We start from the raw sequence: 22,644 nt of genomic DNA, 5'->3' as shown, positions 1-22,644 counted from the left end.
CCTCTTCAAACTAAGAAGCTTTTGTAGGGCAAAGGATACGGTCAACAAGGCAAAGCGACAGCCTACAGAATGGGAAAAGGTCTTCACAGAGGACTGAGGACTGATATCCAGAATATATAAGGAACTCAAGAAATTAGACATCAAAATGCCCAACAGTCCAATTAAGAAATGGGCTGTAGAACTAAACAGAGAATTCTCAACAGAGGAAACTCAAATGGCTGAAAGACATTTAAGGAATTGCTCAACATCCCTAATCATCAGGGAAATGCAAATCAAAACAACTCTAAGATACCACCTTATGCCTGGTCAGAATGGCTAAGATCAAAACCACTGAAGACACCTTATGCTGGAGAGGATGTGGAGCTAGGGGAACTCTCCTCCACTGCTGGTGGGAATGCAAGCTCGTACAACCACTTTGGAAATCAATATGGTGCTTTCATAGAAAAATGGGAATCAATCTCCCCCAAGACTCAGCTATACCACTCTTGGGCATATACCCAAGGAATGCTCAATCATACCACAAGAGCACTTGCTCAGCTATGTTCATATCAGCATTGTTTGTAATAGCCAAAATCTGGAAACAACCTAGATGCCCTTCAACCGAAGAATGGATAAATAAAATGTGGTACATATACACAATGGAATACTACTCAGCAGAGAAAAACAATAACATCATGAGGTTTGCAGGCAAATGGAAGATCTAGAAAAAATCATCCTGAGTGAGGTAACCCAGACTCAGAAAGACAAACATGGTATGTATTCACTCATAGGAGGATACTAGATGTGGAACAAGGATGACTGGACTGCTACTCACAACTCCAGGGAGGCTACCTAGAAAACAGGACCCCAAGAAAGACACAGGGATCATCCAATGACAGAGAAATGGATGAGATGTACACGAACAGCCTGGACGTGAGTGGGGGTAATGAAGGGTGAGGGTCGAGGGAAAGAGAGCTTAGGGGAGTGGGAGATCCCAGCTGGATCAAGAACAGAGAGGGAGAACAAGGAATAAGAGACCATAATAAATGAAGACCACATGAGAATAGGAAGAAGCAAAGTGCTAGAGAGGCCCATAGAAATCCACAAAGATACCTCCACAATAGACTACTGGCAATGGTCGAGAGACAGCCCGAACTGACCTACTCTGGTGATAGAATGGCCAAACACCCTAATTGTCGTGATAGAACTCTCATCCAATGACTGATGGAAGCGGATGCAGAGATCCACGGCCAGGCCCCAGGTGGAGCTCCAGGAGTCCAATTGGCGAGAAAGAGGAGGATTTGTATGAGCGAGAATTGTTGAGACCAAGGTTGGAAAAAGCACAGGGACAAATAGCCAAACGAATGGAAACACATGAACTATGAACCAATAGCTGAGGAACCCCCAACTGGATCAGGCCCCCTGGATAAGTGAGACAGTTGATTAGCTTGATCCATTTGGGAGGCATCCAGGCAGTGAGACCGGGACCTGTCCTCAGTGCATATGCTGGCTGTTTGGAACCTGGGGCTTATACAGGGACACTTGGCTCAGCCTGTACTGAGTCTACCAGGTTGAACTCAATCCTCAGGGGAGTCTTTGCCCTGGAGGAGATGGGAATGAGGGGTATGCTGGGGGTAAGGTGGGGGCGGGGGAGAACAAGGGAATCCGTGGCTGATATGTAAAATTAAATTAAATTATAAAATAAAATTAAAAAATAAAATAAAAATGAACCACCAAAAAAAAAAAAAAAAAAAAAAAGCTGGACTCAGCAGCATCCACCAGGAATCTCAGTACTGGAAGGAGATGGAGCCAGGTAGATCCCTGGCCAGCCAGGCTAGCCAAATTAAATTGTGGGGTTCTAGGTGAGTAAAGAGACCGTGTGCCAACAAATATGTGGTGGACAGTAACAGAAGAAGATACCTAGTGTCAGACTCTGACCACCCACCGTGTGCATCCCAGCAACCACACATATGAACTCATGTGCATGGATGTGTGTGCACTCTTACACCCCATCCCTAATGAAGGAGAGATTCAGGTGAGGTAACAGGAGAGAGGAATGGGTGTGCATAGGTGTGTGTGCACTCACACACCCCATCTCTAATGAAGGAGAGATTCAGGTGAGGTAACAGGAGAGAGGAATGGGTGTGCATAGGTGTGTGTGCACTCACACACCCTATCCCTAATGAAGGAGAGATTCAGGTGAGGTAGCAGGAGAGAGGAATGGGTGTGCATAGGTGTATGTACACTCACACACCCTATCCCTAATGAAGGAGAGATTCAGGTGAGGTAGCAGGAGAGAGGAATGGGTGTGCATAGGTGTGTGTGCACTCACACACAAGGTAGCAGGAGAGAGGAATGGGTGTGCATAGGTGTGTGTGCACTCACACACCCCATCCCTAATGAAGGAGAGATTCAGGTGAGGTAGCAGGAGAGAGGAATGGAGAAAGGTGGTAATGAAAGGTGATCACTTCAATCACACAGAAAAAAGGAATAAAGTTAGAAGTGCAATAAAGTCAAATTACTCTATCCGTCATCCTAGACTATGGAGTCTTCAGTCCGTCCCTTGCTGGCCTTTCACCTTTCCTGAAATGTTTTTCTGTTGGTACCCAATAGGAAATTTATTCTTGCTTCTCCAAGGTGACTGCTGCAGTCAGGGGCAGTGAGGAGGCTGGAATCAAACGGTACCTGGGCTTAGGTCCTTCAGGGAGAAGTTTCACCTTGTTCCCTGTTGAGAGGCACATAGGTGCTTCTGGCTTCTTCTCTCATTTATAGTGCCCTTTAATTCACTTAGGGTTTGAAATAAACCATTGTTTTGAGAACCAGAATCTACTGAAATAATTTATTTACTTGTGGCAATAGGAAATATGGGTTTAAAAAACTAGCAGATTTCCCTTCTATTTTATTTAAATTATAAATTTAGATACTTAAAATGACTGCATGAAGAGGTGTGTGCCCAGGGAGGGCATGAGGTACTAGGTTATACACAGCATGGTGAGAGGTCCAGGGTGTAAATGGGGAGGGGTTCCCACTCCCCATCCCAGTCCCTCCTTAGACATCATTGAAGTGACACTGTGTTGATGCACACTTATAGAATATCCACAAATACTGAATCTCATTAGTTCCCTTTCCTTAAAAAATAAACATGTTTGTATCTTGTTTTTCCCTTGAACAATTGACCTTCAAGACAGTTCCACCATCACACACAACTTCCTCACTGTATAATATAATATCATAACTCTTCATTGTACAACTATAATTTTTAAGAATGGTTTACCATTTTATTAAAGTTACTTCTAGCATTTGTAATTATAATTTGGTAATGGAAAAGCATCCACATGGTATAATATCTTAATGTGTGAGACTCTCGGGGCAATGAATTTCTTGTATTGCAGTTGCTTTTTTAAAGTATTCCATTTCATGGGAGAGATGTGTGTTGTGTTTATCTAAGTTGTTCTATTACCAATAAAGAATCATGAGTCAGATTTTGGGGTGAAAACTTGATAGATCAAAGAAGAGATGGAGAAGTGACCAACTGACCTTCTCTTCACACTTCCTAGACCAAAAAACAAAAACAAAAAACAAGTCCCTCCCTGTGCCTCTCTATCTGTGTCCTGGGTCCTCCATATACTCTATGACTAATTCTTTTCAACTAGTCACTGGCTTTGCCCCCTGATTCAAGGTTAACTTTATTAACACAGTCTTGAAGTGTCACAGTGTGATCAAATAACCTACAACAGATGTGACCATATAACCACTATGATTCCTATAGCCACTTCCACTCCTGTTAGTGGAGAGTTATTTTGCCTCTGATGAGGTAGTTTAACAACAACCTGATGGGGCTATGAGTGTTAGCCGCCTTTACAGATGAAATAACTTGAGCTCCAAAGAAATAAACATAATAACAAGCTGAATCAAAACTTGAACCCAGGCTTGTCTGCATAGACATTTACCCTCTTTATTCCAACCAGCCTATTTCTGTATTGTTTTTGTTGAATTACAGGCATACATTCCTTTATAAATGTTTATTGTAAAATTTACATACTTGTAATAAATAAAAGTACTTTTGGTGATATTCAACTTTAGTTAAGTACCTATGTTTTCAAACTGCTTTCATATTTGAAATTATTAGACACACAAAAAAGGCCCAGAGAGATAGCTGATATGTGAACATTTTGGCACATATTTTTTGAAAGAAAGAATACTCAGTTACATGCATAGGCTCATATGGTAAGTGAGTGGTGGAGCTGGGTCTTTGGTCTTACATTTTGAGCATTTAACATGATGTTAGACAGGAAGTCTGAAGGGAGCTGACAGCCTTGCATGGAAGTATTAGAACCCTCTACCCACATCTCCTAGAGGTGGAACTGCTTTGTATTTTGTGAGGTTTAAAATCAGTCTGTGTGTATACTCCTAAGCAGTATATGGCTTAGCTTTTGAGAAAGTATCCTACTTTTTAGGGCACTGCAAAGACTAAGCAGGAATTTGTAGAAAGATTGAATGGCAAACAGGTATTCTTTTTTTTTTTTTTTTTTTTTTTTTGTTTTGTTTTTTTTTAATTTTTATTTTGCAATACAATTCAGTTCTACATATCAGCCACAGATTCCCTTGTTCTTCCCCCTCCCACCCCCCTCACCTTCCCCCCAGCCCGCCCCCCATTCCAATCTCCTCCAGGGCAAAGCCTTCCCCACAGACTGAGATCAACCTGGTGGACTCAGTCCAGGTAGGTCCAGTCCCCTCCTCCCATGCTGAGCCTAGGGACCCTGCATAGGCCCCAGGTTTCAAACAGCCAACTCATGCAATGAGCACAGGACCCGGTCCCACTGCCTGGATGCCTCCCAAACAGATCAGGCCAATCAACTGTCTCACCCACTCAGAGGGCCTGATCCAGTTGGTGACCCCTCAGCCATTGGTTCATATTTCATGTGTTTCCGTTTGTTTGGCTATTTGTCTCTGTGCTTTATCCGACCTTGGTCTCAACAATTCTCTCTCATATAAACCCTCCTCATTCTCGCTAATTGGACTCCCAGAGATCCACCTGGGGCCTAGTCATGGATCTCTGCCTCCAGGTCCATCAGTAGTTGGATGAGGTTTCTAGCACGACAATTAGGGTCAAACAGGTATTCTTAATCCAGTCTCTTCTACCCACTGTTGAAGCTGACAAAGTTAGGGAGCATCATTAAAGGCTCTTCTTTCAACAGTACTCATTGACAGTATACTATGAACATTGCTGTCAAGGGAATGAAAGAGCATCTTCCTACTAATAACCATCAGTAGCATGAGGGCAGGATTGTTCAGACTAGTGCAAGAGTGGTTCCTTTCCACATTGCACAGACATGAAGTTAGATGATTGTGATCTGTCGGAGGTCGCCCGAGACATCAAAAATAAAAGGACTGTATATTTTATGCATTAAAAACTTTTTTCTTCTGACTTATTTCTAAAAAAGTAAAATTATTTACAATAATCAAATATTTCAGGATTTTTCTATTCTCTAAATAAATGTACTGTAATCCCAGATAGCATGTCTTATGTACAGTATGTAAGCATACTCAATATTATCAAACACAATATACTTCAAAAGGAATTAAAAGCGTAGGAACTACCAAAGTCTGTAATGGATCCCAGGCCACTGGCAAGTAGGGCTCCTTTTATCCTATTGTTGCGATGGTGTGCTCGTAAGCCTGCAAGACAAGCTGATCAGAGAATTAACTCTCACTCTGTGGCATCAAGAACTGAAATGACTGTGTTTATTTCAAGGTCTTGGTTTCAAATGTAAAGTCATCAGGCAGGAGCACTATAATTAAGTCGTCAAGAAGTAAGAAAATTCTCTTTAAAAATTGTGTTAGCACAGCTTGTTCTAGTAAGTTAGAAACAAGCAAGATGAGTTAGCTGTTCAAAGCTAAAGACACAGCATCCTAAGAAGGTGACTGAAGAATCAGGTTGTTAGCATGTGCACTAGGCATGTGTGTGTGTGTGTGTGTGTGTGTGTGTGTGTGTGTGTGTGTGTGTTCCTTAAACTAAAAGGGGAAGAGCATATGTGATTTTCAGGTAAAAATATCCTGATAAAAATCAAAGATAAAAGTAATAAATACCAGCAATGATGTCGAGACACTTACTGAACACTTACTGTATATCTGGTGTTGTTTTAAGTATTATGGGTTTTATCCCATTTAATCCTCATTTAGATCTCATTACTATTTTTGTTTTGAATTCTAAGAAATAGGAACAGAAAGGGTCACTTTCCCAAAGTCCTATAGGATAGTCAAGATTTAAACCTTGTAATCTGTACTTCTTCTTTTCTCCTTCCCTATTACTTCTCTTCCTTCTCTCCTCTTTCTCCCTTCCCACCGTCTCTCCCCATTTATCTTTCTTTTTTTTTGATGAAGGGTCTTGCTATATTGCCCAGGCTGGCCTTGAACTGCATTTCTTATGACTCCTCCTCCTAGAGGGTAAAATTAAATGCAGCATGACTGGGTATAGCTGTATCAGTTTTCTTTTACTGCCATTCCATGCTAGATTCTTAATCTAAATATTTTACATTTCTGTGGAACATAAATCTGACTGGCACAGGTTTCCCTGAACAGAAATAATGATCCAGCAAGCTGCAGTCTTTCCTAGAGGCTGTAGAATAGAACCTGCTTCTCTGCTTTGTTTGGATTCTAGAGGCTGCCAATCTTGCCTGTTTCTGAAGCTTCTCCCAGACTCAAAGTTAATGAAGATGAGCTGAGACCTTCTCTCATGGCATCACTCTAACCTCTCTGTTTCCTTTATCTACTCCCAGGGACTCATGCACATGTGGGTCAGGATGATGTCCCTGTCCACAACTTTCAATTGCCTTTGCCATGTGACATCTTCACACTGTCAAGGGAAAAATGTGGGGGCCTTGTGGAATAGAATATTTGTTTAACTGTGTAAAGATGTGTTGCATTTGTTTAATTATGTAAAGAGGTATTGCTGTTTTACCTTGCCTGTGTAAGGCACCTGATTGGGCTAATAAAAAGCTGAATGATCAATAGCAATGGAAGAGGTATAGGTGGGACTTCTGGGCAGGGAGAATAAGTAGTAGTAGGAATTTAGGTTCAGAGGAAGAAAGAAAAAGAGACACTTGGGAGATACCAGGGGCCAGCCAGACAAGGAGGAAGCAGGAAAGTAGGACATACAGAATGAAAGAAAGGTTAAAAGGCCCCAAGGTAAAATGTAGATGACTACAAACAGGTTAAATTAAGTTAAAAGAGCTAGTGGGACAAGTCTAAGCTAAGGCCGAGCATTCAAAATTACTAACAAATCTCTGTGTCTTCATTTGGGAGCTGGTTGGTGGCTGAATGGAAATTCCAACTACAGGGGCAATATATTATTTGAAGTAAAGGTTAAGATCATCTTCAAATAAGTAAGGGAATGAGAGAAGAAACTGAACCATGGCAAGTGGAAAGTATTTTTGTTGCAGTTATCCACCGCTTGATACCAAACCATCACGTAGCTGCTGTAGAAATCAGCATATTATTATTTATGACTTTGACACCTAGTCTGTGCTCAGCTGGGCTCCTTTACAGAGCAGTGGTCTTCGAGGCGTCTTATTGCTTGCACGTAGCAGGCTTTTAAGGAAGGAGGAAGCAGAAGCTGCCTAACTGCTAGGTCTAGAGTTGGAGCAGTACCATTTTCTTGTATCGGTTAAAAAAAATGATATGACTAGTCCAGAGTTAAGGAACAGTAAATACAGCCCACTTGTGGAAGTAAAGTCTTACGTTCATCCAAAAGGACAAGGAACTAATCTTTTTGTTTGGAGTCTTCATAGTACACATGGAAGATTCATCTGAAGTTGGAAATTGTATTTATTACCTCTCCTGTAATAAATTACCCAAATCTTAGTGGCTTACAAAAACACTGATTTATTATTTTTACAGTTCCAGAGAATAAAAGCTTGGGGTGAACTGAACAGGACGGAAATCATGGTGTCAGCAATGCTGTGCTCCATCTAGAGCATCTGTGCCATAAATTTATCTCCTTTTCTTCCCTTCTTCTAGAGATACTTCTATTATTTGGCTCATGGAGCCTCTCTTCATCTTGAAAGTACATCATTCCAACCTCTTTCCCACTGTGACATCCTCCCCCTTTGACTTTTTGATTACTTTGGATCCACTTGGACAATCCAAGGTAGTCTTAAGATCCTTAATTTAGACATATAAAGATTTATATAGATCTCTGTGATAGATCTATAAAGTCACTGCCATGTTTTCACAGAATCTGGAGATTGGAGTAAGGACATGTTTTAGCAGATGTTATTTTGTCAATAAAAACTTTACATTTGTAATTTTATTTCTATATAATATTCTGAGAATTATTTTTTCCCAGTGGCACTCAACTTCTCAGAATATAGGTCAGGAAAAGCAAATATTGTATCATTGAAACCACAGGGATTAACAGGGTAGAATTAAAAAAATATTAAATTTACAGGTAAATTGATGAAGCCAGAAATAATCATTTTTGAGTGAAATAACCCAGGAAGACAAACACAGCATGTCTTGTCTCATTTGTGGATGTTACCTTTGAATGTGTGTCTTGTTTGGAGTATCCACAGAGGTCAGGAAAATAGTAAGAAGTACTTGGGGTTGGGGGAAAGTTCAAGGAAGGAGAGATAGAATGCAGTAATATAAAGGGTTAAAGAAAAAGAGTTGAACAGGAAGAGTTAAATTGGAATGAAGGATGAGGGTGGGCAAAAGTGGGAATACAGGGCAGGATAAATAACATTGAAGACCTTTGAGAAAAGTCATGTAGTAAACCTACTACTTCAGAAGCTTATCTAATACCTAGAAAGAGTTAAAGGAGTTACATTGTAGTGGGGCAACAATGCTCCCTCTAGACGCCATAGGTCAACAAATAAAACATCTGGTGCTATGAATGCATTACTGCTTTTGGAGTTGTTGGTCAGTAAGGTCCCTTAGACCCCCAGATAGTACAGGCTATGCTAATGCTGTTGGTTACCTTCTAGAACTTGATGGTAAAACCCTATTATTGAAGACACATCACATACTTGAGTCATAGAACACAGAGAAATGAAACTGGTACCTTCCCTGAACTTTCATCCCAATTGGATAGCTTTGAGAGTGCTAGAAGGCACTGTGAATACATTCAGAGAAGAAAAATAATCATCAGTCATACCTAGCTGTGAACCCTGCAAACCACAATAATGACTGGTATTGGAAGACATTTCCAATGTTCCAGTAGTGACATACACATCATGGGAATAACCAACTACTTTCTGATTTTACTTAAGTCCTGTTCCATAAGATTATATCCACAACTGGCACCATTTCCAAGCCAAGACAGATCATAGGCTATAGGGAAGAACCTGATACTACTATTTTGCTAAATAGATATAGTATTAAACTAGCTTCTAATGACTTATCATTGTACTCAAAGATTAATGCACCTCTCAACCTTCATCAGAGAAACTTCTTTTTGCAGTAGATGGTGATTAATAAAGAGAGCCACAATTGACCACATGCTAAGAATAAGAGGCCTCAGAACACTCATTCCTGTGTAGGATATCTGCATCACACACCCTCCTCCCAAGGCTCAGGAATCATTGCAGAAGAGGGACTGAAAAGAGTGCAAGAGCCAGAAGTGATGGGTGATACAGTGCCTTCTGGACCTAGCAGGATGGCTGAACATGTAAACTTACAACAGTTAAGAAAGCACGCACAAAATCTGTGCAAATTCAAGCCAGACCAAAGCCCAGTGTGGAGATGTGTGCTGAGTATGAAGTCCCACTTCCGGCTGAGAAGCTATTGGCAACTGATAACCACTGGAAAAGGGAGAGTCAGTTTTCTACAAGAGTACAGCCCCTGGTAAGTCTAGGGAGGAGATGGAGGAGAAGAGGTAAATATGATCCAAATATGATGTACTGAAAGGACCAAGCAGATGCCATAACAGGCTGCTCAGTCTTCCCTCAGAGATCAGGCCTCAATTTCAGTTTCCTGAGACTTGAGCAGGCAGTCTCTGGAGGGCCGTGAACAAAAGACATAGTCCTTGCAGTAGCTCCCTTTCTGCACATACTCTGACTGCTCAAAGTTCAGCCAGATGTTTACTGTCTGGGACCCCTCACCAACTTAGAGTTATGTGCATGAGTCAAGGACAGAGCCTAGACCACTGAGCCAGCCCCCACAGTCAGTATGTGCTAGACCAGCCAGCCCCCGTGGCAGCTCAAGGACAAAGCCTGGGACTTGTGCCAGACTACCCCCAAAATGATAGTTATAACCCCCAACCAGTAAATTCAGAGGTTACATACCCTTACCCAATTAAAAGAGAACAGAGATAAAAACAAACCAATCCGAGTTGCACCTGTGGCAACCCCCCCAACTGCCCTGAAGGGCTTATGGTTTTTGCCTTTAAATACCTAGCCTTACAAAGAAAGAGCAACTCCTTCCTGCCTCACTGTATTGGGTGTAGGAATGAGTTCCCTGTCTAGACTTGTATCTACAGAATAAACCTTGCTGTTGCATTCCTGACACCTATGGTCTTTGGTGGTCTCTTTGGGGTCATGATCTGGACATAACAGTACAATAGTCTTAAAGAAGAACAGCAACAACAAAAGAATAATGGCAAGGAAGTAGGTGATTGAGGGATCTGATGAAGAGAGGGGGTCTGGGGACGAGAGTCCAACAAGAATACTGAGTAAAGGGAAAAGAGACGTGGGAGACCAAACACTGCTTTGACTGACTCCCTCTCATCTTAGACTTCCTGGTTTCCTCCTTGACCTCACTTTACTGCCTTCTGCCCTTCTTCCTTCATAACAAGTCCAGATGTCTTAACTTTCCTTCAGAAAAATTCAACATCAGGAAAAACATTTTTAGACAGAAAACATTTCTTTCCTCAAAATGTGAGCTAATGAACACCTTTGAGTAGGCTTTTCTGGTGATACCTGTAAACTGTCTGGGTTGTAGCATTGATACTCAGTAGTCCAATAGAAACCCCAAAGGAAAGAATTTGTTAGTCTAAAAGCAATGACATTACTGATTTGAAAAAGAAAAATAACAAAACCAGTTGAAAATAAGCAAGCAGAGTAGTATACTTTTGTCTTAGTTACTGTCCTAGTGTGTGAAGAGACATCATGACCAGGGCAAATTGTATAAAAGAAAGCATTTAATTGAAAGTTTGTTTACAGTTTTAGAAGGTTATACATGGTGGGAAGCAGACAGGCATGGCATTGGAACAGTAGCTGAGAGCTTTGCATCCTAATCTGCAGGCAGCAAGCAGAGAGAGAGAGAGAGAGAGAGAGAGAGAGAGAGAGAGAGAGAGAGAGAGAGAGAGAGACAGACAGACAGACAGACAGACAGACAGACAGACAGACTGGACTTGGTGTGGGCTTTTGAAACCTGAAAGTCCCCAGAGTGGATTTCTACACCTACCTCCTAATCCTTCCCAGACAGTTCACTAACTGGGACCTAAGCATTCAAATATATGAGCCTTTGAGGGTCATTCTTATTCAAACCACCACATCCCACTCTCTGGCTATGATAGGCTTATAGCCATATCATAATGCAAAGTGCATTTACTCCAACTTCAAAAGTCCCCATAGTGTTTAACAGTCTCAACACTTTTCAAAGTCCAAGTTTCTTCTGACACTCAAAGCAATCTCTTAACTGCAACCAACCCCTTGTAAAATCAAAGTAAAAAAAGCAGATCACATACTTCCAACTACAATGGCAGAGAATATATGTTACCATTCCAAAAGGGAGGAAGGTGGGCATAGTGAGGAAGTACTGGGACAAAGCAAGACCAAAAAATAACATGGCAAACTCAAAATTCTGTGTCTCCATGTCTGATTCTTCAGAGCTCCAACTCCTCCCACTTTTGTTGGCGGCAACCCCTTTGCTCTCTTGGGCTGGTTCCACAGCTTGTAAGTAGCTCTCCTTGGCAGGTATCCCAGGGTTCTGGCATTTCCAGCATCTTGAGGTCTAATACAACCCAGGTTCCATCTTCACAGGTTTACACAATAACCACTTTAGGCCTCCATGCAAGGACTCCCCTGTTACACACCTGGCCTCAATGGTTTTCCTTAGCCATGGAGGAAGATTCTATAACCCTTTTCTGACTCTAAAGCCAGAACCATGGTGGCCAAAGTTGTGAAATTCTTGGGCTTGTTGGGGCTGGAATCTGACCCCTTCTTGAATTACATTTATATAAGCTTTCTGTTGTTGTCTAGCCCCAGGAAATTCTTCAGGCTTTTTCCTTTCCTAAATTGCAGGATCAGCTGAGTGTGGTCTTGCCCTGAGGCTGCCACTCCCTTTATTCCATTTTTCAACAGGCTCTTCTTTAAGCTTTTTTTTTTTTTCATTTTTCTTTATTAAGAAATTTTCTACTCATTCTACATACCACCCACAGATCCTCCCTCCCTCCTTCCTCCTCCCACTCTCCAACCCTCTCTCCCAAGCCACCCCACATCCCCACATCCCCCAAATCAAGGTCTCCCATGGGGAGTCAGCAGAGCCCAGCACACTGAGCCAAGGCAGGTCCAAGCCCCTTCCCACTATACCAAGGCTTCGTAAGGCATCACACCACAGGCACTGGGCTCCCAAAAGCCTGTCCATGCACCAGGGATGGATTCTGATCCCCCGGCCTGGGTGCCCCCCAAACAGTTGGAGCCAAACAACCATCTTCCATATCCAGTGGGCATAGTCCAGTCCCATGAGGGCTCCACAACCACTAGTCCACAGTTCATGGGCTTCCACTAGTGTGGCCTGTCATCTCTACATATCCTCCCATCATACCCCCCACTCCCCCGCCCAGCAGAATCCCTCCCCTCTCTCATTGATTGGATTCCTGGAGCTCAGCTTGGCACCTGGTCATGGATCTCTGCATCTGCCTCCATCTGTCACTGGACAAAGGCTCTATGATGACAGCTAGGTTATTCACTAGACTGGTCACCAGAGTAGACCAGTCCAGGCACCCTCTAGACTGCCAGCACTCCAAGGTGGGGTCATCCTTGTGGATTCTTGAGAGCCTCCCCAGCACCCTGCCTCTTCCTCTTCCCCTGATGTCCTCATCTATCATGGTATTTCCCTCTCTGCCCTCCCACTCTGTCCCTTTTCCAGTTCGACCCTCCCATTTCCCTATGTTCTCATGCCCCATTCCTCACCCTCCATCCCACCCCCCACTCCCAGTCTGCTCAGGTAGATCACATCCATTTCTCCTTCATTGGGCCATTCATGTGTCCCTTCTTGAGTCTTTCCCTGTTAGCTAGCCTCTCTGGAGCTGTGGGTTGCAGTCTGGCCATCCCTTCCCTCATATCTAGTATCTACTTATGAGTGAGTATATACTATGTTTGTCCTTCTGAGTCTAGTTACCTCACTCAGAATGATATTTTCTAGTTCCATCCATTTGCCTGCAAATTTCATGAAGTCATTGTTTTGTTGTTGTTGTTGAACTCTAACTTTAAGCCATGCTGGTCTGATAAGATACAGGAGGTTATTTCAATTTTTTTGTATCTGTTGAGATTTGCTTTGTGACCAAGCATGTGGTTGATTTTAGAGAAGGTTTCATGGGATGCTGAAAAGAAGGTATATTCTTTTGTGTTAGGGTAGAATATTCTGTAGATATCTATTAAGTCCATTTGAGTCATAATGTCTGTTAGTTTCCTTATTTCTCTGTTAAGTTACTGTCTGGTAGACCTGTCCATTGGTGAGAGTGGGATGTTGAAGTCTCCCACTACTAGTGTATGGGGTTTGATGTGCAATTTAAGCTTTAGTAATGTTTCTTTTACAAATGTAGGTGCCCTTGTATTTGGGGCATAAATATTCAGAATTGAGACTTCATCTTGTCAGATTTTCCCTGTGGTAAATATGTAATGTCCTTCCTGATCTGTTTCGATTGATTTTAGTTTGAAGTCTATTATATTAGATGTTAGGATAGCTACACCAGCTTGCTTCTTAAATGCATTTGATTGAAAAGTCTTTTCCCAGCCTTTTACTCTGAGGTAATGTCTGTCTTTGAAGTTCAGGTATGTTTCTTGTATGCAGCAGAAGGATGGATCTTGTTTTTGTATCCATTCTATTAGCCTGTATCTTTTTATAGGTGAATTGAGACCATTGATATTAATAGATATTAATGACCAGTGATTGCTAATTACTGTTACTTTTTTTGGTGGTAGTGTTGTATGTTTCCCTTCTTTGGTATTTGTTGGTGTGGAGCTATCTATTTGCTATGTTTTCATGGGTGTATCTAACTTCCTTAGGTTGGATTTTTCCTTCTAGTGCTTTCTTTAGGGCTGGATTTGTGGAAAGATATTGTTTAAATCTGGTTTTATCATGGAATATTTTGTTTACTCCATCTATGTTGATTGAAAGTTTTGCTGGGTATAATAGTCTGGGTTGCCATCCACGGTCTCTTAGTGTCTGCATTACATCTGTCCAGGTCCTTCTGTCTTTTAGAGTCTCCATTGAGAAGTCAGGTGTTATTCATATGGGTCTGCCTTTATATGTTTCTTGGCCTTTTTCCTTTGCAGCTCTCAATATTTTTTCTTTATTCTGTATATTTAGCGGTTTGATTATTTTGTGGCAAGGGGACTTTTTTTTGGATCCAGTCTATTTGGTGTTCTATAACCTTCTTTAGGTTGGGAAAGTTTTCTCCTATGATTTTGTTGAATATATTTTCTGTGCCTTTGAGTTGGTATTCTTCTTCTTCTATTCCTATTTGCTGTGGGATGGTCTGTATGTCAAGTGTGTTGCTTATTGGTCAATAAATAAATCACTGATTGGCCAGTGGCCAGGCAGGAAGTATAGGTGGGACAAGGAGGAGAATAAAGCTGGGAAGTGGAAGGCTGAGTCAGAGAGACACTGCCAGCCACTGCCATGACAAACAGCATGTGAAGATGCCGGTAAGCCATGAGCTACATGGCAAGGTATAGATTAATAGAAATGGATTAATTTAAGCTATAAGAACAGTTATCAAGAAGCCTGCCATGGCCATACAGTTTGTAAGCAATATAAGTCTCTGTGTTTACTTGGTTGGGTCTGAGTGGCTGTGGGACTGGCAGGTGAGAGAGATTTGTCCTGACTGTGGGCCAGGCAGGAAAACTCTAGCTACAACTATTATTTTTAGGTTTGGTCTTTTCATGGTGTCCCAAATTTCTTGGACATTTGTTGGCTTTAGTGTTTTTTTTTTTGACTAATAATTCTATTTCCTCTATTGTATTTTCAGGGCCAGAGATCTGCTCTTCTATTTCTTGCGTTCTGTTGCTTATGCTTGCATCTGTAGTTCCTGTTCATTTACTCAGATTTTCCACTTCCAGCATTCCCTCAGTTTGTGTCTTTTTTATTGTCTCGATTTCAGTTTTCAAATCTTGAACTGTAGCATGAATCTTAAAGAGTCTTATTAATAAAAACAAACCTGGAGCCAGGTATTGGGGTGAATGCTGGAAGATCAGAGAAGCAGAACAAGCCACAAACACCTCACTTTGCCAATTCCTCAGCTGATCCTGTTTCCTCAGACTGGAAGCCTCTGAGTCCTCATCCACATGGATTTCAGCTGAACTGTGCTGTTCAAAGCCTAAAAGCTTAACCAGGCTCTAGTTCTTTGTCCTCACACCTTAAATACCTTTCTGACTTCCTGCCATCACTTCCTGGGACTAAAGGCGTGAGTCACCATGCCTGGCTGTTTCCAGTGTGGCTTTAAACTCACAGAGATCTGGATGGATCTCTGCTTCCCAAGTGATAGGATTAAAGGTGTGTGTGCCACCATTTTCTGGCCTCTATATCTAGTTCTCTGTTTTCTGACCCCAGATAAGTTTATTAGGGTACACAATATTTGGGGGAACACAATACCACCACATTGAACTGTTTTCTTCACTTGTTTAATTGCTTTCTCCTGGCTTTCAAGGGATTTACTGATTTCTTCCCATTTTTTGTTTGACTTTTCTTCTATTTCTTTAAGGGAATTTTTCATTTCCTCTTTAAAGATCTCTATCATCTTCTTAAGGTCATTTTTAAGGTCAATGTCTTGTTTCTTCTGTGTTGGGATGTTCAGGTCTTGCTGGTGTAGCTTCTAATGGAGCCATATTGGTTTTTATATTATTGACTGTATTTTTGCACTGGCGTCTACCCATCTCTTTGTCCACTTGGTGCAAGAGGTGTCTTTGTCTGAGGGAGCCTCTCTTGGTCTGATCGATACTCTTGGTCCAGTGGGAGCTCTTGGTCTAATCGGTGCTGATGGACTCTTTGTCTCAGGGAGCAGCTCTTAGTCCAATTGACGCTTGTAGGTTCTGTCTCAGGGAGTAGCTCTTAGTGCAATCTGGTGCTGGCAAGCTCTGTCTCAGGGAACACTTGCAGTCTCGGAGGGTGGGTGGGATTTGGGGGAGGTGGGGCTTGTGGGTTACAGGGTCTGATGGGGGATGGTGGTAGTCTGACCTGCCTGCAGGAGGTCTGCCTGCCAACTGGCCTGAAACTGGGACTGCAATGGGTGGTGGTGTGGAGGCACAGGGTTGACCCCCTAGGCCCAAAGCCTTGGGGCTGGGGTGTTCGGGTATGAGAGGATAAAGACTCACCTCTTAGTCCAATCGGGTGCTGGCAGGCTCTGTCTCAGGGAACAGTTGCAGTCTTGGAGGGTGGGTGGGATTTGGGGGAGATAGGACTTGTGGGTTGCAGGGTCTGATGGGGGATGGTGGTAGTCTGACCTGTCTGCAGGAGGCCTGCCTATTGGCTTGAGACTGGGACTGCAATGTGTAGCTAGAGTTTTCCTGCCTGGCCCACAGTCAGGACAAATCTCTGTCACCGGCCAGTCCCACAGCCGCTCAGACACAACCAAGTAAACACAGAGACTTATATTGCTTACAAACTGTATGGCCATGGCAGGCTTCTTGCTAACTGTTCTTATATGTTAAATTAATCCATTTCTATAAATATATACCTTGCCACATGGCTTATGGCTTACTGGCATCTTCACATGCTGTTTGTCATGGCGGCAGCTGGCAGTGTTTTCTCCCCCTCCCCCCACCTTCCTGTTCTCTCAATTCTCCTCTCTGTTAGTCCCACCTATACTTCCTGCCTGGTCACTGGCCAATCAGTGTTTTATTTATTGACCAATCAGAGCAATTTGACATACAGACCATCCCACAGCACCAATGGGTGGTGGTGTGGGGGCACAGGGTTGTATCCTTGGGCCCCACTTAGACAAAGACTCACCTCTTAGTCCAATAGGGCACTGGTAGGCTCTGTCTTAGGGAACAGTTGCAGTCTCAGAGGATGGGTGGGATTTGGGGGAGGTGGGCTTGTGGGTTGCAGGGTCTGATGGAGGATGGTGGTAGTCTGACCTGTCTGCAGGAGGTCTGCCTGCCGACTGACCTGTAACTGGGACTGCAATGGGTGGTGGTGTGGAGGCACAGGGTTGAGGCCCTGGATCCAAAGCCTAGGGGCTGGGGTGTTTGGGTATAAGGATAAAGGTTCACCTCTTAGTCCAATCGGGTGCTGGCAGGCTCTGTCTCAGGGAACAGTTGCCATCCTCTTTTTTTTTATCTCCTTGAACACAGAACTTGGTTACAACATCACGTTTCCTGATGCTCCTTTTTCCTCAAACCCTTCATTTCTATTTCTCTTTGTCTTACTTGTTCTTTTTCATTGTAGATATGCAAAAGATCACTAATAACCATAGGATACAGTCAATACTAGGCTTTCTTGAAATCTCTGCTAACAATGTTAGTCCAAAACTTTTCAATTTAGCCTTTGGAAAAATTTTAGGACAAGGGCAAAAGCAGCCACATTCTTTGCCAAAATACCACAAGAATTTTCTCTAATATTACTCTCTTGTGAAACTTCTTGGGCCAAGTCACCATAGTCTACATCACTCTCAGCACTACTGCCTTCCATGATCCTACTGTGGTGGCTCATTAAACCTTGCTTGAAGCATTCAATCACTTTTCTTGTCAAGAGTCCAAAAAGTCTTCTATATGCTTCCAAATAACAGTATGATCAGGACTGTCACAGCAATATCTAGTCCCTGGTACCAACCTCTGTCTTAGTCACTGTTCTATTTCTGTGAAGAGATATATGACCAAAGCAACTCTTATAAAAGGAAAATGTTTAATTAGGGGCTTCCTTACAGTTTTGGAGGATTATTCCATGGTTATCATGGCAGAAGAGACAGGTCTGGTGCTAGAGCAATAGCTGAGAGCTTTACATCTTGATCTTCAGGCAGCAGGCAGAGAGAGACATTGGGCCTGGTGTAGGCTTTTGAAACCTCAAAGCTGATCCCCTGTGACATACCTCTTCTAACAAGACCACACCTCCTAATCATTCCTAAGTAGTTCAACAATGGAAGACTACGCATTCACGTATATGAGCCTATGGGGCCATTCTCATTCAAACCACCACAACAACTAAATAAGTGTATTCTCAGAAACATTCTAAATATTAACTGTATTTTAGGTGCTTTGCTTTTCTGGAAGTCTGGGTTGTAGAAATTGAAGGTGGGGTCAACCCCGAGTAGCGCTGACATGTACTGTATGTGGAGGCAGAGCTTCTATGTGCAAGACTTGGGGAAATAAGTGGTTCCATGGCATGATCAGGCTCAGATGTGAGAAAGAACAGATAGTGGGAATTAGAGGGATGTAGCATGAATCTTAAAAGTTCTTATTAATAAAATCAAACCCGAGGCCAGTTATTGGGGTGAATACTGGAAGGTCAGAGAGACAGAACAAGCCACAGCTAACCTCACCTGGCCAACTTCTCAGCTGGTCTTGTTTCCTCAGACTGGAAGCCTCTGTGTCCTCATATCCGAATGGCTCTCAGCTGAACTGTGCTGCTCAAAACCTAAAAGCTTAACCAGCCAAATGCTTAACCAGCCAAATGCCTCTAGTTTCTGGTCCTCACGCCTTATATATCTTTCTGCCTTCTACCACCACTCCCTGGGATTAAAGGCTGCTTTCTGGGATTAAAGGTGTGAGTCACCATGCCTGGCTGTTTTCAACGCAGCCTTGAACTCACAGAGATCCAGAGGGATTTCTGTCTCTGGAATACTAGGATTAAAGGCGTGTGCTAACATTTTCTAGCCTAAGTATCTTGTGGCTTTTCTGTTCTCTGACCCCAGATAAGTTTATTAAGGTACACAATATTTTGGGGAACACAATACCACCACAGAGGGAAGGTCACTGGACTGGAACAAGTCAGGGAGAATGAAAGCCTTATTCATCAGAATGCTGGACTCAGAAAAGGGCAGGAGGATCAGGCAGCAAATCAGAGACCAAGTTCTCAACCATGGAGGGTAATAGGAGAAAGGAAAGACTAAGCACTAATTTGGAGAAATTAATTCATATGTTGGGATGGCACACAAAGGATTCTGCAGGCCAGCCTGAGAATTCTGGGTTAAAAACATTTAAATTTGCCTCTGCCGTGATCACCATGAATTCTATGCCTCATGTTGAGGATATGGGATCCCACAGTCTTCAGAATTTATGAAAATGATTTGCACAAAGAAAAGCAGCAAAACATGTTGAGGAATTCCTAAGGAAAATGCTAGTGTGAAGATTCTGAGTGAGTCAAGAGAGAGAAATTTCTTCTCTTTCCTGTGCTGGCCTACAGTTTTGTGCTCATTGCTTATGTATCATCCCTCAAGTCCTCACTCCACTTTCACAGGGAGTTTCTAAACTGTTACAAATTAAAGCGTTAGTTGATTCACATTACACAATCTTTACTCCCCTTTCAGTACCTTAATATTTTTAGGGAGGAAAATTAACATAAACTGGGCAGTTTATAAACAACTGAAATACTTTCCTTATTGTTCTAGAGACTGAAGCTCAGGATCAAGGCATTGGCAGGTGCAGTGTTTGATGAGGGCCTGCCTTCTGGCTCATAGAACAGACCTCTCTCACTTTGTCCTACTTGCTGAAAGGGGCTAGCAACTCTTGGGTCTTATTTATAAAGGCACCAACCCTATCCATGAAGGCTCTGCCCTTGCGTCTTAATCACCTCCCAGGGCCACATCTTCAAACACTAACTCACAGGTGGTTGTGGGCAGGGGGAGGAGGAGAAGGCATGAACATCAGGTCCTACCAGTTGGTAATAACTGCAGATTCTATACAGGCTAGCACAATCGAGAGACTCTGTGGGTGAGGGGTCATATATTCACGGGATTTCCCTGTGTGAGGAGAGGACTGGTAAACATCACACAGAGAAACAAAAGTTCTGTTGAGGCCGGTATGAACTCTCTACAATTTCCTTCAATAAATGAAGTTAAATGTTCTCTTGAGAGGGAATTCAGAGTGGAAATCTATCCATTTTGACAGATATTTTGTGGAAAACGACCAACCAACCAAAAACCAGGCCAGTGTTCTATAAATCCTTGCCAAGGTGTACTCAAATTGCTTCTCTACTTGCCTGAACTTTCCAGATGCTTCTAGATTAAGGGCCTGACAGCCCTTCTCTTAGAACAGTGGTTCTCAACCTATGGAGCAAGACCCCTTCGGGAGTCACATATCAGTTATCCTGCATATCAGATATTTACATTATGATTCGTAACAGTAGCAGAATTACAGTTATGAAATAGCAATTAAATCATTTTATGGTTTGGGGTCACCACAACACGAACTGTACCAAAGGGTCGCAGCCTTAGGAAGGTTGGGAACCACTGTCTTAACCCTGTAATTGTACATTTTAGTGTCTTCATAAAAGCCCTTGGCTTGCTTTGCAGTCCTGGGTCACTTTTCTCAAGAAAAGAGAATCCGGTTGTCTGGATTCCTGTGTGTGAGAGTCGAACTTCCTGGGGCCCCTGCACCAAGCTGCAAAAGTGACTCCAGTCAGGAAGACCCGAGAAAGTTTGCTTCACCTTAGGGTGAGTTTGGTTTTAATCCTTTGCCCCACCCCCACCCCTGACAGCTGTCTAATCTTGCTCTATGTTTTCTCTTCTATTGCTGGCAATCCATCTAAATGAAAGGAGCTGTTGAACCTCACTACCATCTGGTACTACTTAGATCTCCAGCAGTCTCCAGAGGATGTGAAACCCCTGCTGTAGAGAAGGCAGAAGGTAAGTTGTGATTGAGTTAGTTGTCTACAGCAACCAGTCAAGGAAACGCTTGTGCTTTTGAATCATGTCAACCAAGTGTACAGTGATTTTTTTTAAAGGTGAGATACAGTGTTAGTTAATGGGGCATTGTTTTCTAAAAAGGGGTGACTATTGTGAGTCTTGAGAAGGGTGGATTTATTTGGAGACATAGCTATTCAGGTAGTACCTTAATTGTTAGTGACAGAAACCTGACTCTAAATGCCTTAGTTATAATAGGAAACTTACTGGTTCATGTAATCTTAGCCCTTATGGATAATTCTTTATCTAGGACTTAAATGACATGTTCAATAGAAACTTACCAATTACCCGCTGTGTTCATGTCATTGTTCGTGGCCTTGGGGATACAAAGGCTTGTCAGTAAGCCTGGTAATGTTTTGGACCAACCGCCTAGTCTAGAGCCACTGTGACGAGGACCTTGTCTCTCACCATTCCCTAACTGTTTTCCTCTACTAAGTCTTTTGCATGGGAATCTACATGCTGGCTGACAAGGTGTCTGTAAGAGCCACACTCTCACATTACTATACATACAGTCTGGGTAGAAAGAGCAAGAAGCTTTCCAGTAGGCCTAGAAAAATGTCTGAGTCACTGGGACTGGAAAGTTTAAGTCCCTGAACAATTGCTAGGCAAAGAGTGATGTGCTTTGGTTGGCCAGGCCTGGGCCACACGTTCCACCTCCAAGGCCATATAGACTGAGAGTTGGTAGAATCCACTCCTAGGGTGCTGCAGCCTCTCAAGTGGAAATGATGGGAGGAAGTAAAACACTGAACAAACAACTCCTCTTACAGTGAAGTGGTCAGCGCACAGACACAGGAATCAGGATGTCTGGGCTTGAAGCCATTGTGGACTAACTAGTCCTGTATTGTTGGTTACATAATTCAACCTGCTTGTGTATGAGCGACCTCCCTATGAAATGATAATGCTAATGTTACTGAATTATTGTGAAGATTGAGTAGAAGATGCCCAGTGGGGTCATAATCTGAAAGGAAGGGAGACTAGGCTCTTTCTCAGAACTCTATTAATAAGTGTTAGAGAGGAATCATGTGTCCTCTTCATTCACATGGTCAACCTGTGGCCACAGTGAGAAGGCTGTGTGTGCAATAATATGTTTTTTGCTTTAGTGGGATGAAAGGCAGTCAGAATCACCTTAATAACAGGAAACGTGGTGAGTTATTAGGAGGAATGAGGGAAGTCTGCACAGGTTAAAAAACAGCAGTTATTTACTATAGTGAGTTACATTAATTTCTCAGCAAGTATGTCTCGATCTTCAAAAATTTATTGAATAAACCTGGAGAATCACATAGGGATGTGTCCCAAGTAGACAAAGACATGTGAGTTCTACTTGGTCTAGTTTTGACAGGTTTAAATTCCCAGTCTGTGTTCTTAAGAATAAGTTACAGAGATAGGCAAAATGATAGTGAAGGTATAACTTTTGTTCTAGTAGTAAATAGGAGTTCACAAACCTTTTAAAATTATTTTATTTTAAAATATTTTATTGTGTTAGAAATAAAAATTATGTACAGACATATTATGAACTGCCAACAGGTCTCCCAGGAATCATCAGGAAAGGCTCCTTCTCCCTTTCTGTAGGTGGAGCATTCTGATCCCAGCAGTCGCTTCCAAAT

At 42.5% G+C, this 22,644-nt stretch overlaps 1 long non-coding RNA gene across 1 annotated transcript in view; it reads left to right on the top strand.

The window, feature by feature from the left end:
- The window catches only part of LOC131921821 (uncharacterized), a 79,392-nt gene extending 58,416 nt beyond the window's left edge, over window positions 1-20,976 (top strand). The window contains exon 4 of the long non-coding RNA XR_009382105.1: window positions 20,894-20,976. This is a non-coding gene — a long non-coding RNA (uncharacterized LOC131921821). The remainder of the gene's footprint in view (window positions 1-20,893) is intronic.
- The last annotated feature ends 1,668 nt before the right edge of the window (window positions 20,977-22,644 follow it).

Source organism: Peromyscus eremicus, chromosome 11 (assembly GCF_949786415.1).
Source record: "Peromyscus eremicus chromosome 11, PerEre_H2_v1, whole genome shotgun sequence".
Taxonomy (NCBI): domain Eukaryota; kingdom Metazoa; phylum Chordata; class Mammalia; order Rodentia; family Cricetidae; genus Peromyscus; species Peromyscus eremicus.
This window is presented reverse-complemented; position numbering and strand designations above follow the sequence as displayed.